Below are 18,788 nucleotides of genomic sequence, written 5' to 3'. Positions count from 1 at the left end.
CCCAGGCACCTGACCACATTCATTGTATTTCTTCCCAGGCTGCCTCTTGCTTTACATTCTCAGGTCATCACCTCTTGCCAATTACCCAAGCACTCTCTTCAACTTTTGTTTTGGTATAAGAAGCCAGTAACCAGCTAGTTATTACAGTCATTTGATCCTACCTTTGCCATGTCATTCAAATTCGTCTCTCATCCTTGTTAAGACTTTTAAAAATCTCTTAGCTGAACTGTTGAAAACACCTCCTGATGGTGGGACGCGGTGGCTCTCGCTGTAATCCCAGCACTTTGGGAGAACGAGGTGAGCAGATCACCTGAGCTCAGGAGTTCGAGACCAGCCTGGCCAACATGGCAAAACCCAGTTTCTACTAAAAATACAAAAATTAGCTGGGCATGGTGGCGTCTGTAGTCCCAGCTACTTGGGAGGCTGAGGCAGGAGAATCCCTTGAACCAGGGAGGAGGAGATTGCAGTGAGCCAAGATCATGCCACTGCACTCTAGCCTGGCACAGAGTGAGACTCTGTCTCAAAATAAATAAATAAATAAATAAATAAATAAATAAATAAATGTAAAAATAAAAAATAAAGAAAATACCCCCGACTACATTTCTACTCTCCATTTCTATTTTATCCAATGAATTCTTTGCATTTCTGTTAAAATTATCATTGTAAGGCCCAGTTCTGAATACAACATTGTCAACAAGATAAAAGCATTAAATATATAAGAAATTATTCAAGGCTGATGATTATCTATTTTCTCACTTGCAGTCCTTTACTACTACAATTTTTCATGTCCTACTAAACTAGATTTTTTTGCTCCCTCTTGAGTACACTTTGCCCTTCTCCTTTGTTAGTATTTGCTCTCAATCTTGAATGGCTTTTCACCTTTCCCCCATTCCCATATATATTTGTCAAAATGTTTCCATATTCTTCATTTTACTAGTGTATCCTTTACCCAATACCTCAATTTAAAATGATTTATTTATCTTCGCTCTTAGTGTTCTATTTTTATCTCTGTCATGCAGTCCAGGCTTTCTTCTGTCTTGTTTCATGAATATTAGTGCACATGATAACAACCCGGTAGATGAAAAGGTTTTTGAGGCTAAGTCTTCGTCTTTATCATTTTTGAGTCCTCCATGGTAACTAGCATAGTCATGTGATCATTAAAATTTGGTTAAAAGGCCAGGTGGTGGTTCACGCCTGTAATCCCAGCACTTTGGGAGGCCAAGGCAGGCAGATCACTTGAGATCAGGAGTTCAAGACCAGGCTGGCCAATCTGGTGAAACCCCATCTCTACTAAAAATACAAAAAAATAAATTAGCCGGGCGTGGTGGCAGGCTCCTGTAATCCAAGTTACTTGAGAGGCTGAGGCAGGAAAATGGCTTGAACCCAGGGGGCGGAGGTTGCAGTGAGCCGAGATCGTGCCACTGTATTCCAGCTTGGGTGACACAGCAACTCAGTCTCCAAAAAAAAAAAAAAAAAAAGTGAATAAGTAAATGAACACATGAACACATGAAGGAACCAGGAAGGATGGATGGATTCAAGTAATAAATCTTCTTTCAGGAAAGTTGATAGTATTCCAGGCATTTTGCTGCAGGATGAACTTTGGGGTGTGAGGGCTACACATTCTTTTTGCTTTGGGCAGAGAGCTGATGCTTTTGTCAAAAAAAAAAAAAAGAGTACCTTGGCACTGTCTATCAAGTTAAAGCATTCATTCGACAAACAGTTTTTGAGTAGTGATGATTTGCCAGACTTTGCTGGGATATCAGAAATAAGAAATTATACTTTCCTTCAAAAAGTTACTTAAAGGAACTCAAAGTAAGCCATGCTCTTACTTTACTGTGGTCGTTTCCAGAAGCTCTTCCTGACCCCACTTCCTCCCACTGCCACTTTTGTGTAGTGAATTCCTATTCTACCCTTCAGCCTCAGCTCAATCCTCACTTCCTCGGGGAAGTCTTCCATGACTACCATTGCCAGGTTTGTTTCTCTATTATATTCTCTTATGAAATTTCTTAGTGCTTATATTTTTAGTTTTGTTTCTATGGCTCCTTGTTCAACATCTGTCTCTTTCAGTAAAGGATAAGCTGGATGATGAAAGGAACTGTGTGAGGCCGGGTGCAGTGGCTCACGCCTGTAATCCCAGCACTTTGGGAGACTGAGGTGGGTGGATCACGAGGTCAGGAGATTGAGACCATCCTGGCTAACACGGTGAAACCCCGTCTCCACTAAACATACAAAAAAAAAAAAAAAATTAGCCCAGCGTGGTGGCGGGCGCCTGTAGTCCCAGCTACTCAGGGGGCTGAGGCAGGAGAAATGGCGTGAACCTGGGAGGTGGAGCTTGCAGTGAGCCGAGATCGCACCACTGCACTCCAGCCTGGGCGACAGAGCGAGACTCTGTCTCCAAAAAAAGAAAGAAAGAAAGGAACCGTGTCCAATCGTATCAGCACTGCATGCTCTGATCTGAGCACATAGTACGTCACAAGTTAGGAACTCAATATAAATTTGTGAACAGAATAAAAGCGTGAGGAAATAAAGCTCCCAGTACAGGTTGGGAAACACCCACAGAGTCAGAGTTATTTTTTCTTTTAAGTCAAAATCTTAGCTTTTTAGCTATAAGGAACTCCCTCATCCCTGGGTCGACTTATAACTTAAGATACGAAGAGAAGCTAGAAACAGAAATGCATCAGTGTTGGGAAAGAAAAATGTACAGGCAGGAGGCTGGTCTTCAGTTGTGAGAAGGGTGAAGTAGTAGAGTTCACTAGAATTCCTATAATGAGGATGCACAGATCCCTCCCTAAACAATTGTTTTTATTAACTTACTAAGTTACATGCTAAGTACTACATTTCCTATATTGTTTAATGGTTCATGTTTTTCTTTGATGTAATTTGGACAAGTACCGTTGACACATGTTCTCTTATTATCTGGTTTCCCGGAATACCTAGCCTTCTCATTGAACAAAGGCATTTCTGATACAATGTTTTACCTTCAAATCATAAAATACTAATGTGTATTTTATATGCTATCAAGCTGTATTACAATGCAGTACATCTGAAGCTTTTCTTATACATGCATATCGTATACATTCATGGAATCACCTCTTTACATAGCTAACTCTACCTTGTCATTTATGACTCAATTCGATACCATTTTCACCAGAAATCTTCCCTGACCCCCCTGTCCCACCTGTATTGCATAGCATGTTTTCTTTACCTCTGGTGATCTCTCTTCCACATATGACATGGTGTGATCATCATCTTGTCCTAGATCCTGGGCTCCCCAACACCTAGCATAGGATCTCCCCAAAAGCAGGAAGAGTTCAGTAATCATGGGTTGGATCATGTTAAATTTGTTTCTATGGGAAAAAAAAATTATTTACACTACAAGTGTATGCATATAAATATATATCCTTACTTTATACGATTTCATTCATTCATGCAGTTATTTAATCTTCAACAAATATTTATTAGGTGTCTACTATACATGTTTTGTGCTTGGAAAAGGAAAAACTGTTGCTTCACTGAGTGCTTGCAACATCAGTGCTCCAAGGTATTGAAAGACCATTCATTAATTAAAAGAGTTCTAATATCAGGCATGTTTAAGAAACACCGCATTTCTTCGCTGTAGAAATTCTCAGAAACTTTTAATGTGCTGATAAGCTTTATGAATCTACAAGAAAGGCCCGTCACATACAGAAATCCCCACACTTACATGACTATGATACTCTTTCCACCAGGATGTCGGTTAACATCTGGATTAACATTATTATTCTGCAGAACATAGTTCAGGCAACACTGGCATGTATTTTCTGACATCACAAGTTGAATTTGTTTTCACTCACCCTCTAGAAACATCACTCAGAGCTTAACCGCCTTCTCATTTGAGTAATCAGCTCCAGGTGTGGGGATCACAGGGTTAAGAGACAGAAACCTTCAGGTTCATTTGGCTTAGCCTACCAGCTACAGAAACAGGCTCTTCTCTAAAGAGTTCAATGTACCCACCTGTTGTCAGAAAGCTCTCCACACTATGGTTTAGGCAAATCTAAGTGATTTGTTTTAATTCTGCTTTTTAGGGCAACAAGGAGTTTAATCCTTATATGTTGGGAAAATGTACAATTAGTGGGTTAGCTAGTCTTTGAAACAACTCTGGCAATATATGACAGCACTGACGGAAAGGAAGCACTATTGCTTTATAAACCAAGGGAAATTTTGCTTTTTATTCTCTTAAATTGTGTTGATTGTTGAGTAACAAAATCAAATGCAATCTTTTTTTTTTTTTAACCAGGTGAGGATAGAATCACAGTATATATGCCTTACTCTCAGAATGAACGGAGGCACTGGTATGTCATATAAGTAACAATTAGTCTCTCCAGACAAAGTGTAATGTGTCTCTAATTTTAAAAAACAGATGCAAGGATTACAAAAATAAAAATCCTGGAAGAAGGATCTCTGGGAATCAAAAATGAATGGCTGTTTTATGAAGCTATTAGTGGAATCACCGTAGATAGATAACTTAAAAGTCATTTGGTCCAATTCAGCTGCTTCAAATGTTTCAGGAATGAAATGAAGCAAGGTATAAAGAAAGAGAGAGAGCAGAAAAAGTTCAAGCTCCTTATCTCAAGTAAGTACACTGCAATCCATTTGATTTTTAGCTCCTGGGTTCTAGCTTCACAACGGGTTACATACCCTGGAGACAGCATCTGGCTCTCTTTCATCCAGATAAGTGTTTGAGGCCTGCTTTATAATGCAGAAAACCTCTAATATGCAATTTCTGGGCAGCTTCTCTAATCTTAAACCTGACATATTGAGGCTATGCTTAAGTCCATTCCCTTCAAAAGGAGTTGTAAATTATAAGCTTTCAGGATTACAGGTCTTTGATATTTAGATTTTAAATATAAGCCCACTCTGAGTAGTACAGCACAGTACCTGAAATGTTCAGCTCCATTAGGAAATATCATAACATATAAAAAAAGTGGAGATTCTAAAGTTCTTGCTCCAAAACAAATTGCTGCCATATTACCCATTTTGGAAGTGTGTAAGGCCAGACAAGTTTGGAGCTCTGACTCATTGTGTACTTGGGCTTTGGTTGCAGATTGACGTGTATTCAAACTGCTGCTCTGCTATTTTTCAGCTGTATAAACTTGAGAAAACTACACCACCACTTCGAGCCTTATTTTCTTTATCTGAATAATAAAGGAAATGACATTCACCTTTCAGAGTTATTGTGTAATCAAAATATCCTATGAAAAGTACATAAGAAAAATACTTACCATATCATACGAGTTTAATAAAATTTTACTTTTTCCTTCTCTCATAAACAACTAACTTCATTAATATTCCTTTCTTCCTATGCTTTCTTTACTATCAAAACACAAGACGGAGTACTTGGATATATAACTCAAATACTAAGGAATTTTACCTCTCAAAACTGCTTTTTTTTTTGAGACGGACTCTAATTCTGTTGCCAGGGCTGGAGTGCAGTGGTGTGATCTAGGCTCACTGCAACCTCCACCTCCCAGGTTCAAGAGATTCTCCTACCTCAGCCTCCCAAGTAGCTGAGATTACAGGCACCCGCCACTACGCCCAGCTAATTTTTTGTATTTTTAGTAGAGACAGGGTTTCACCATGTTGGCCAGGCTGGTCTCGAACTCCTGACCTCGTGATTTGCCCGCCTCAGCCTCCCAAAGTGCTGGGATTACAGGCATAAGCCACCGTGCCCATGCCTCAAAACTGCATGTTAAGTCACCCATTTCTAGGCTTCTATACATACTTAAGATATTTTTTTTTCTTCCAAATAGGTGGCCACCCTCTTCAGACACAGAACTGGTAAACTCATCTAATTGTCTAGTATCTTCTGACATCCAGAATAACACTTAATACAGAAAATTTTACATCTGATAAAATAAACGCTTTGGAATGTCTAAAATATGGTAGGTGGGTCAGTAGGAAAAGCATGATGTTGACATTAGTTGAATTTCAGTCCTGGATTCACTGGGTTCTGGTTGATTCTTGGTGAATATCTCAATTTCTCAATTTGAAAAGCATAAGAGGTCCCCTGCTACAAACTTCATAGGGAGTCTAATTGAGACTAAATAATAATATCAGTAATAATAATAGAAGGGAAAGGCCATTGGGAATTCAGAAAAACCCTGCACATTTGAGTTATGCTGATATGTTCTGAGCATTAGGACACATGAAGATTTTTACCTTACAAGGGTCAGATAAGGGCCTGAGTCCTGGTGGACTCTTCTCCTCATCATTGTCACCACCCTCAGCCAAGCCACCAGCATCTTACGTGTATTGTCAGACGTCTATCCTTTCTCCCACTCTTGCACCTTTCTAACAGCCTGGGTGAGAGCATCTGACTCACCTGCTCAGAAGCCTTCAAACATCTTATCTTAGAATACCGTATTCCACACGGTCCAACATGATCTGCTTTCTGTATGTTTCCATGACTTCCTGTTGCACCTCTCTCCTTCCTTATTACATTACACACTGGCATCCTTTCTGTTCCTCAGCCAAGACAAGCTTGTTCCCGCCTCAGGGGCCATTAACCATTGCTATTTATTTGCCTAAAGTGCTCTTCTCCAAGAACATAGCACGGTTGATTTCTTCTTGTTATTGAGCTCACCTCTTCAGAGAGTTATTTGCTGGCCATGTTATCTAACGTGACATCCTGTCCCCCACTCACTTTCTACCATATCATCATATTATTTTTCTCAAAGCATTTGCTGTTGGAAATTAGTGTATTTATTTATTTGTTTACTTGATTGTTGTCTCTTTGAGCACCCAGAGTATAAAATTCAGAGAACAGGGACATCTCAGAGCTCCAGAACATTGTTTCACATACAGAAAATACTAAATGAATATGACTGAATATATGCAGGTACAAAATATTGGTGCCAAATACCTCACTTTGATAAGCGTTGTTTCTGCTTACACAAAATTGAATCATAAGACAGGTCACAGAGGATATCAAAGGAAGCCTTTTTTTCCCTTTCCCCTGGTATTCATTTCCACAAATAAACAATTTACCCTACAAGTTAGACCAAGTATAATAAATACTTAAAAATGTATGGCTTAGTTATGTACAGACTGTGGAACTGGAGCTTTGTCTCTTCTTTTTAAAAAATGTTTTAATCAATACTACCTGAATGTTTATTTAAGCTCACATCCAGGGTTTTAAATGTTGTAACTCTCTTTGATATCTGATAATATTTTTCAAGTTTGAGTATCTGGTGGGGAGAAGATACTGTAAGGAAACGAAAGACACTAATTTTGGGCCAGGTGCGGTGGCTCACGCCTGTAATCCCAGCACTTTGGGAAACCGAAGCAGGAGGATCACCTGAGGTCGGGAGTTCGAGACCAGCCTGACCCACATGGAGAAACTGCATCTCTACTAAAAATACAAACAAATTAGCCGGGCATGGTAGCGCATGCCCGTAATCCCAGCTACTCAGGAGGCTGAGGCAGGAGAATCGCTTGAACCTGGGAGGCGGAGGTTGCCAAGAACCAAGATGCGCCATTGCACTCCAGCCTGGGCAACAAGAGAGAAACTCTGTCTCCAAAAAAAAAAAAAAAAAAAAAAAAAGAGAGAGAGAGAAAGAAATACACTAATTCTCTGTGTACTGATGGCCACAGTTACTGCTTGCTCATTTTTAAGTCCTACCCGGGAGAAGTCCCACCTCACTTTGCCAGTAACCTAGGCACCGGGTGGTGATTTGTAGCCAGCAATAACCTTTTCTAAGAAGAATTTGGCAGAAGGAACATAGTTAGAGATTAGCAAGTACAAAGAGAGCTGAGAACTTCCATTGACCTTCCAGGACCATGACAGAGGCCGCTTATGTTGCTATGACCCCATTAGATGGCCAACTTCCAAACTGTCCAGAACATGACTTCTGGGCATATAGAGCTCATATCTCACTATATGGATAAAAGCCCAGCCTAAACAAGGTCTTATTAAGAAAGTGTCTCCACAGAAATTATACTATCTGGCAAGGGACAAATCCAGTGATGCCATAGGTATTTTCCATCTTTTCTTCCCATGCTTGAGTCATTTCCTTTCTAGAGCAGATAATGGATAGTCTACAGACTGTGAGAATCTATGTGTAAAGGTTAAAATATTTCTCCAGAATTGATCTAACCCAGCTGAACTTCTGAAGTTAGATAAATACTGGTCCTCACAACTATAGCCTTATTCCCTCTTCCCTTCTACCATTGTGAATAGGAACGTATCTTTTTATTTTTATTTTTATTTTTTCACTCTAAACCCACTGATAAAACATTAGTTGGTTGTTTTTTTTATTTCCTGTTTAAGTCAACAGATGTGAATGGCAGAGTGAAGGGAGGCTTAGATTTGGAGTCAACATTAGCTAGTAGCTGATCACGCTAATCCAAGCACTTCCTACTCATGTGATTTTGGTTAATTCATTTATTTAAGATTCACTTACCTTATCGTATTATCCTACAAAGCCCAGGTGAAACATCAACCTCTTCTGAGAGAAGCTTTTCTGGTGGACACTAAGAGTCAGTAACTCCATTCTTTATTTCCAGACATCACTTGTATTTTCCAGTAATGCATTTAATACATTATATTTAATTATTCAAAACTTTCTCATGTTCCCTGATAGACTGTGATCTGCTCAATGCAGAAGTCTATGTCTTATTCATTTTTGTAAACATATTTTATCAACATGAAATGCTTTTTCATGGAGTGAAGACTATATTTGTTGATCAACTGAATGAATAAGTGATCTTATCATTTATGATGATTAGCAAAACAATAGAAAAATGCTCTCTAAGTCAATAGTAAGCAAATATCAGGTAGGCTGGGTGATTGCCAAATGACAAGTAATTTTAAATACATGACTTCATTTAATCCCATCGATCTTATAAGTTAAGTATAAATAACCTCATTTTAAGATGAGGGAATTGACATTTGGAAGTATTAGATTTTCCCAAAGTCCATTAACACATAAAGGCAGAATTCAAAAAAGATTTATTCTTTTCATTCTGACACTTTTTCCAATCTCCCATAACCATCTTTACAAATGCTTTCTTCAGGCTGGGAGCGGTGGCTCACACCTGTAATCCCGGCACTTTGGGAGGCTGAGACAGGCAGATCACCTGAGGTCAGGAGTTTGAAACCAGCCTGGCCAATATGAGGAAACCCTGTCTCTACTAAAAATACAAACATTAGCTGGGTGCGGTGGTGGGTGCCTATTATCCCAGCTACTTAGGAGGCTGACACAGGAGAATCGCTTGAACCTGGGAGGCAGAGGTTGCAGTGAGCCGAGATCGCACGACTGCACAGCCTGGGTGACAGAGCAAGACTCCATTTCAAAACAAACACACACACCCCCCCCCAAAAAAAAAAAACAAATGCTTTCTTCAATAAATGCTACTAACATTAAATTAAATAATATCTCAAAAAACACATTTTTACAGGGTATTAAAATAATGAAATTCATTTATGTTACTTTTCAATTATCAAACAACATAGAGATCTATATATCTAACAATATGTGGCTTGGAAAATCTGAAAGACTGATGCTGCATCTAAATTAGCGTGGTTAAACACACAGGCTTTGAGCTAAGATATGAATTATGATCCCAACTCTGCCATTTATAAGACGTGTGACCCTGAGCAAGTTATGTAGGCTCAATGAGACTAATTTTCCTCATCTTTAAGTAATTTATTTCTTGAATGCAAGAGGGCAAGACTGACTAGCTAAGGCAGAGAAGGGTTGTATTGAAGAGCAAAGATCAGAGAACCAGGCAGAAATCTAAGAGGGTTGGAAACATTGTAGCTGTGGGTAATTAAAAGAGGATTCGTGTTCTGATGTGGGGGCTTTCCCATGTCTGCCTCCTACCCTGAATGAGCTTCAGCTATGCTTGTCTTTGTGCTGTTGTGCACTCATGATTCAAATTCTTACAAGGGAGATTCTGATTGGTTCAGCTTAGGTCACGTGACCAACCTTTGACTAAGGGAGGGCGGGACTCTTTAATAGCCATTGCTGTCAATTCTGTATACAGTAAAAAGGAAGCAATTCTCCAAAAGATAATAGGAGTCCTCTTACCAAAAAAAACAGCTTTCAAAAAATGGGAGTCTCAAAACAACAAACGTCTATAAAAGACTCCCTTACAGGGTTAGTGTGAAGATTAAGTGTGTTTTAGAAAATGTATGACAGCGTTGGCTAATAGTTAAGTATTCACAAATGTCTAATTTTTTAAATAGTATGAATAGAAATATCTTTATTTTAGATCAATAATATATAGCACACTGATTGGAGCAGAATGCCTGTGTGTGAAATTTGGTCGTTTCACCTATGGCCTGTGTTATCCCTGGCGAGCTAAGTAAGCTCTCTGCTACACTTTCTGCATTTGTCAAAGGTACCATAAAAGTATTAGTTTCAAGGAAGATGAAGGTTATTTTAAGTGTCTATTGTGTATAATAAATTGTGCCAAAATGTAGCGGCTTAAAACAAAAACAATTTATTATTTCTCACAACAAGTCAAGCCAAGTCTTGATCACAGTGATTTCTTAGCCAGGCATCATCATCACTTCTCTCTCTCTCCTCGATGTGCTCTTTCCAGCAGAGTAGCTGGTTTGGAGAAAAACTATCCAAACTGTTTTTCCTCTGCTCTCACACGACGACAATCAACACAGTAGACTTCTGTGACCAAATGTGTGGGGGCTTTCCCGCACACACCAAGCGGTGGACACCAGCTGGGTGTTCTCGAATTCATTCCAACACTTTTCTACCAGGAGATAGTGTCAGATCCGACAGGTGGAAGACTCAGTCCCCATGACTGCCCTCCCCTCCCCCAGACACCTGTCAAAAGTCCAGGCCTCCAGAACTTCTGACCTACCAGCTTTGAGTTGGGGTTCTCATGCCTTCCTCCCCTCTTTGTCTTCTATTAATTTGCTGGAGCTGCCCACAGAACTCAGGGAAACAATTATGTTTATCGGTGTATTACAAAGGATATTGTAAAGGCTACAGATGAAGAGATATGTAGGGTGAGGTATGAGGCAAGGGGCACAGAGCTGCCATGCCCTCCCTGGATACCAGCCTCCAGAAACCTCCATGTGCTCAGCTATCCGGACGCTCTCTGAATCCAGTCTTTTTGGATTGTTTTGTTTTTTGAGACGGAGTCTCACTCTGTTACCCAGGCTGGAGTGCTGTGGCATGATCTCGGCTCATGGCAACCTCTGCCTCCCGGGTTCAAGCGATTCTCCTGGCTCAGCCTCCTGAGTAGCTGGGATTACAGGCGCCTGCCGCCGCACCTGGCTAATTTTTGTAGTTTTAGTAGAGATGGGGGTTTCACCATCTTGGCCAGGCTGGTCTTGAACTCCTGACCTCGTGATCTACCCGCCTTGGCCTCCCAAAGTGCTGGGATTACAGGCGTGAGCCACTATGCCCAGCCGTCTTCTTGGATTTTTAAGGAAATTTCATGATGTCAGCATTCCTTCTTTCAGTGTATAGGGGCGGGACTCTCTCTAAGGAGAGTCCTTTATTGTGTATAATAAATTGTGCCAAAACGTAGAGGCTTAAAACAAAAACAATTTATTATTTCTCACAACAAATCAAGCCAAGTCTTGATCACAGTGATTTCTTAGCCAGGCGTCATCAACATACTCAAAAGATCCATACTCAGAAAAGTGGGAGAAGTTGAGAGTCCTGTCTTGGGGCAGGTAAAAGGAAAATAGAGGAAGGTCAGAGTAATCCTGTTTTTTGAGGCCTAAGACACCCAACATTATAACAAACAAATGTAACAAGGGCTATGGGAGCTATGAGCCAGGAACTGTGGACAAAAACCTACAAACATATAATAACACCACAGTAGCCAAATTTCTTTACAGGGTTGCTTTGAGGGACTCTCAGAGGGGGACAGAAAATTTTAAGAGAAAAAGACCTAGTGCACAAGGAATTATCAAGCCTCTGCGTGTCTCAGACTTGCTCATGTATAGCTAGCCAAATACATTAATATGACCAAGTTCAGAGCTGATGTGCAAGGACTACACCCAGGATATGCATAGTTTGGGGTACAATAGTTTATTGACATGTTCAACAGTCTACCACAATAATTACATGAGATTTGTAAACAGTGCTCAGTAAATGTCAGCTAATGGCCCGAACCCTTTATTTTACAAAAGAGCAAAAAATAAAGATTTGTTACTGTTGTTAAATATTTTAAATAAAATTTAGTCAAGTCTTGATCATAGGGATTTCTCGGCTGTGTTTTTCTTTTTCTTTTTTCTTTCTTTCTTTCTTTCTTTTTTTTTTTTTTTTTTTTTGAGATGGAGTTTTGCTCTGTAACCCAGGCTGGAGTGCAGTGATGCCATCTCGGCTCACTGCAACCTCCGCCTCCTGGGTTCAAGCTTTTCTCTGCCTCAGCTTCCCGATAGCTGGGATTACAGGTGCCCACCACCACGCCTGGCTAATTTTTTGTATTTTTAGTAGAGATGGGGTTTCACCATCTTGGCCAGGCTGATCTTGAACTCCTGACCTTGTGATCCACCCACCTCGGCCTCCCAAAGTGCTGGGATTATAGGTGTGAGCAGCCGCACCCAGCCTCTCGGCTGTGTTTTTCTATTGAGTGCCCAAAATGACAATATTCTGCCTTGTTGGTTAAGGGCTCAGTACATTTTAGACAGCAGATATTTAAATGGCAAGGCTAACATTTTATAAGACTTGTTACTTCAACAATTTCTTTTCCATAAGAAAACAAGCTGCAGGAGCCACACTATAGGACCAAAAGCTTTCTCATTTAATGTGCTGCAGATCTTTTCAAAGAAGTGAATGGCAATTAGACTGAGGTTCGAAGTTTCACTTTACAAAGAACTAAAAGGATGTTTGGGGTCTGAATAATCTTAAGAGCAGGTGTTTACAATCATTCATTTGGATCATGAAAGAACCTCAGTGAGGAGCTTTGCTGGAGCTTTGAAATGCATCCTAATGAGTGAGGATGACAAATCCGGAAAGCTTACTCCCCTGTTGAGTTGATCTGAGCTGGGATTATTTAGTATTGCTTATTCACCGTGTTTTCCAAATATGATTATTTTCAGTGTCAGATGTCTTAGTATTACTTTAGACTATAATTAGCTAGCAAACTTAATCCCTTTTGAATGTCTGGCACACAGTAGTACTCCATGAATATTATGTTCCTTCTGTATCTCGACCCCAACATATTATCAGAATTCCTTTGGTTTCAAGTTAGAGGAAACAAAGCACAAATAATTTATATAGAGTGTTGGGTAAATGCACCTGATAGCAATAGCTTGAACATACCCTGAAAATGACTCTGTATGGCAGAGGTATTTGAATGTGTGTTCTGATCTAGGGAATCCAGGCGGGGCTAACCCGGGGATTCGATTCATTCCTTGTCCAAGAGGAACACCTGAGCTGCTGTTTCTTCTCGTGGAACATGGGCCATACAGCGGACTGGGGCCCTGAGTGCTGGGATGAGTGAAGGTTGCCAGGTGGAGGTTGTTAAAGGGAGGATATCAAGTGAAAATATGATATAAACTGCATGCTGTTTGCAAGTGACTGCAGTTTCCCTGCCCAGCCTGCCGCCACTGGGCCATGCGATCATACTGTCCAGCCTGCCATCACTGAACTGTAGGGAGACAGATGTGTGGTCCAGCCTGTTGCCACTAGACAATTTCTGTGCATAATGTGGTCCTCCTGTCCAGCTGCTGCCACTGGACTCTCTTTTCTGTATGTAAGCCCCTAATGAAACCCTACGTCTTGTTTGCTGGCTCTGCACCTCTTCTTTGGCCTGTTAAACCTGATGCCTTTCCTATTGAGGTTAACAGGGGTTCAGCACAACAGAGGGAAATTTATTTTAAAGACATTGAAGAGGAAAGTGTGATTGGCCCAGCTCAATAACCCTCCCCATCTGGGTAGATGTAGCCTATGATGTAGCATTACCCTCTTCCCCATGGGAGAACAGAATGTATTATAGAAGATGAGGTAGGATGAGCAGACAATTGCATATATGTCAATTTCAGATATTATCACAGACTCAATGGGTAAACCCACAGTCAGAAATAAAAGAACAAGAGTCTCTTGGAAAAGCGGTGAGTGTGACGTCTAGAAAGCCAACTCCCCCTGTCTTCCGTTAACTCTACTCCTTATAGCACTCTAGCCCTGCAGGTTTTCCCCAAATCCCTTCCTCCTATGTCAGGTGGATGCTATGCAGGGCAGCCCCTTGGACTACCTCTGATGCTGTGCTCTTGCTCAATTAAGGCTGCCATCTCAGCATCCTTCTCAGTCGCTTTGCTCTTGCTGATGCTTCCTGTAGCCAATCATTCGGCTGTCACAGGCGCAGGCACCATGCTCCTTGTGGTCTTTTCTACTTGCTCTGCTGCTGCTCCCTTTTTATAACCCAAGAGTGTAGGTGGCAGCCCAAGTAGCTTAAAAATGCCTTTTATAACGCAGTCCAGAACTAAGGCCTTTTGTTGTCATTGCTTTTTTTTTTTTTTCCTGAAGTCTAGACATGAGCACTTGCAATAGTAGTAAATATTTATAGTGTACCTTGCATTCAGTATCCCAGGAAACAGACTTTGAGATGGAGACTCTTGCAGATGGTTTACTGTGAATTGCTTTTAGGAAAAACACCTTTAAGATAGTGAGAGAAGCAGTAACAGGCAGAGGAAAAAGTTGAGCTACAATACAGTTGCAACTGAGACCTCAGCCTATCCCTCGGGGGTCCTAGAGATGAAATCACCCTCTAGAGTTGTCTTAAATTTAGACAAGGGTGCTATGTCTTTGTACCCACCTGTTGTAACAACCAGTAATTAGACAAAGGCTGTTCTGAGGTGGAGGGCAGGGGAAAAAACTCAGCCGTGAACAACACAGTTCTCATCAGCCCAGGGAAATTCCTGGGGAGTCATTCAACTGTCCTTCAAAAACAGTCAAACTCTTAGCAGCCAGAGGAGTGAGCATCTCTGTCCTAAAGCAGTGAAATAGACATTGCATCTAATATACTGTCCTCATCAAAAGTGCAAACTTGCTTGAACCCGAGAGGCGGAGGTTGCAGTGAGCCAAGATAGCACCACTGCACTCCAGTCCAGGCGACACTGTGAGACTCCATCTCAAAAAAGAAAAAAAAGTGCAAATTCTCCAGTGTTTAGAGTTTTTTAGTCAATAGATCCCAGATGGGGCTCAGGCAACTGTGCATCTTAACAGTGGCCCACGTGATTCTCACATATTTCATCTCGTATATTCTCATATATAGCTTGTATCATATCTATATTTTGGTAAAGATTGCTCTCACCTGAAGGATACCTTCTCTTAATATTTTTTTCTCTCTTTCTATTCCTATTCTCAGGCAGAATTTTCCTCTGTTCATCAGCTCCTTTGTAGGACAGAAGCACTAAAATATCAATCATAAAAACGTTATTTCAGGGTTCAAAGGAACATTGAGGCTGGGTACAGTGGCTCACGCCTGTAATCCCAGAATTTTGGGAGGCTGAGGCGGGCAGATCACCTGAGGTCAGGAGTTAAGACACCAGTGTGGCCAACATGGTGAAACCCCATCTCTACCAAAAATACAAAAAATTAGCCGGGCATGGTGGCTGCAGCCTGTAATCCCAGCTACTTGTGGGGCTGAGGCAGGAGAATCACTTGAACACGGGAGTTGGAGGTTGCAGTGAGCCGAGATTGCACTATTGCACTCCAGCCTAGGCAACAAGAGCAAAACTCCATCTCAAGAAAACAAAACAAACCAAACAAAATAACGAAAACAAAAACAAAAAAGAAACATTGAAACATTGGAAATATTGACTCTAATACCTGTGTTTGAGGGAAAAAAAAGAAAAGAAAAACTGAAACAGACAAGAAAAGGGGCTTGTAAAGGACATTTTGTAATCATAGGTCTTTATCAATTACATAGAGAGTTTTGGGAATACAAGGTTAAATGAATGAGGTAATCTATAAAATCTTTATGAGAGTCTTCTCAAACCAATTCTCATTAATGCCAAGCTGTTTTGTGGGCCTGAGACACGGTCGGAGCATCCTGAAAATGAGTTGCGTGTCAGAAGGCTAGAAGCAGTACACAAACATCAGCGCTAAGCCAGGTCTCTGAATAGAGAGCCAAATGGGCTGGTCCCTGCCAAGGAGTTGTGGAAAAAGGAGCCAGTGGAAGTGAGTGAGGCATCATCTGAGGAAGGAAGTAACGCTGTCTGTCTTAGCTCCCGCAGTCAAGAGTTCCATTTGTTCAGCGCTCACTGCTCAGGTAAAGGAGGTTTCTTAAAGATATCTAACTGTCTTCATTTTTGGAATAAAAATAAAGCTCTGGATTAAAAAAAAAAAAAAGAATCAAGGAGCCATATGTAGCATCTATAGCTTTCTGGAGGTTTAGCAGGGAAAATGGCATTCTGGGACACCTAATTGAGTACCCAAAGCTCCTTATGACAAAGAGGAGGCTCCCTGGAGGCCTGCCCTCATTACAAAGCTTGTTCCCAAACTTTCGGCTTCCCCCAGGGCTTGCCATGATTGTTTTCATTTAGGCCTGGTGAGGCCCCACAAGTAGAAGGCTTGGAGATTGCTTCTGAATCAACTCTGTCATGCAATACTCAGAGTGCCAGGTTTGGGGGAGGAGGGGCGGAAAGAAAAAAAGAAAAGCAAAACAAGAAACACTCTTGAAGGCCAGAAAAGCTTGGCTCAAGCCTATGCACGTAATGAAAAATAACAAAGAGGAAAAAAGTGTGAGTGTGTTCTTATAAAATGTGGGGTCAGTGTTTTTATTTATCATCAAACTGCAGTATCAAAACTCAGTCACAGCTGTTGCTATATGCATTTGAGAGATACCTGGGAGGTGAGTATCTGGGTTGGGATTATATGAATTGCTGCTTGACGTAGCTTTTTATTTCAACAACCTGGCTAATTACCCAGGCAGGGCAGCCCATCCACTGGCTGTCTCTGACAGAGAGATAGATTCCACATTCAGTTTAGCAACTTAAACCACCCTGGGTGTCTAACTTCTACTCCCAACCCACACTCAGAACAAACTGTCCTCGGGTCCGGTCCACCAAACCCAAGAGAAAAGAGAAGACAAAGCGTCATTTTTTTCTTTCCTTTAAAACTCCAGCTGAGCCCAGGCTTCAAAAGGAAAATGAGAGATTCCCATATCCCTGCTCTTGACCTTTTCTGCAATTCAATCCCTAGGATTTGAAGGGCTTTAAATCAGTGTATCTCCACCCTGTTTGAAGAGTGTCTTGGAAATCTCCAGAGTTGTATTTCACTTTCTCTCCATCCCATAGAGATGTCCTGTGAGCCCCTATCAAGTGTGCCACCCATCCCCTTAGATTTAGATGATATTGTGCCAGGTCTCCTATAGTTGATGGGTTTAGTGATTAAACTCTATTTAAATGTAGAGTATAGAGGTTTTGAACGCAAGCTTTAGAACTGAATTGCCTACGGTTAAATCTCAGTCTCTCTGTTTAAAGATTGCATAACCTAAATCTAGTCAGCTAACTCCCCCGAGCTATCTAAAAGATGGAGATAAAAGAGGAGACATTTGTTGAGTTCTTACTCTGTGAAATGTGTTCAAAGCCCTATACCCTTTCAATTTATTTAATCTTCATAATATTCCTATGAAATGGGTAATCTTATGATAATCACCACCCCATCTTATTGAGAATAATAGAACACAGAGTGATTTAATAATATGCCCCAAATGACGCAACTAGTACACAATGCAGCAAGGACTTAAACCCAGCAAGTTCAGTTCTAGTGACTAACCACTATGTCTAGGATTTAACTGCTATATTTTACTGCTTCTTCCACGTGGGTAGAATAGTTCCTAACTCAAAGGGTTATAATGATGCTTAAATAAGCTCTAAATAAAATGTTTTTAGCACAATGCCTGGATCATCATCATCATTGAATAAAGCTTAGCTATAATTATTACCGATAAGAGTCATGCCACTTTGTAATTATAAGACTGTGATGATGATAATAATGATGAAGTTTATCTAGCCTTCTCAAGTGTATGTCATTTTCTTGAGGGCAGAAATCTAGGAGCCAGGACAGTGGGGTATCTCATCACTTTGAGCTGATGATAATAGAATGAAACTCTCACCTCTTTAAACATAAACCCCTATGTAGGGCCTTACAGTTTTTGGGCGACTGTGTGAAAGCAAGAAAAGAAGAAAAAACAAAACGGAAAAGAGTCCAACCAAGAATATCTCTACCGTGGCCGGGTGCGGTGGCTCACGCCTGTAATCCCAGCACTTTGGGAGGCTGAGGCGGGCAGATCTCCTGAGGTCAGGAGTTCGAGACCAGCCTGGTCAACATGGCAAAACCCCGTCTCTACTAAAAATACAAAAGTTAGTGGGACATAGGGGTGTGCTCCTGTAGTCCCAGCTACTCAGGAGGCTGAGGCAGGAGAATCGCTTGAACCCAGGAGGTGGAGGTTGCAGTGACCCCAGATTGTACTACTGCACTCCAACCTGAGAGACAGAGTGAGACTCCTCAAAACAAAATAAATAAATAATAAAAAAATAAATCTCTACCCTCATTTCCCAAATACGACTCAAACCTCAGGACCTGTACCATGTGATTTCCACAACACACTTGCTGGATGGGTATTATTTTATAATTTTACCAACTAAGAAACTCAGCATTAAAAAGGCTGAGATAACTACAGAGGTAACACTATCAAAGGATTACCTGACTGAGCCAAAGTGGAATCCAGGCCCATGGTGCCCTACCAAAGGTGGTACTCAGTTCTTGTTTGTGGAAAATAACTGAAATAAACTGCACAGAGTTGTGAATCCAAAATATCTG

Source organism: Macaca fascicularis, chromosome 8 (genome assembly GCF_037993035.2).
Source record: "Macaca fascicularis isolate 582-1 chromosome 8, T2T-MFA8v1.1".
NCBI lineage: Eukaryota > Metazoa > Chordata > Mammalia > Primates > Cercopithecidae > Macaca > Macaca fascicularis.
This window is presented reverse-complemented; position numbering follows the sequence as displayed.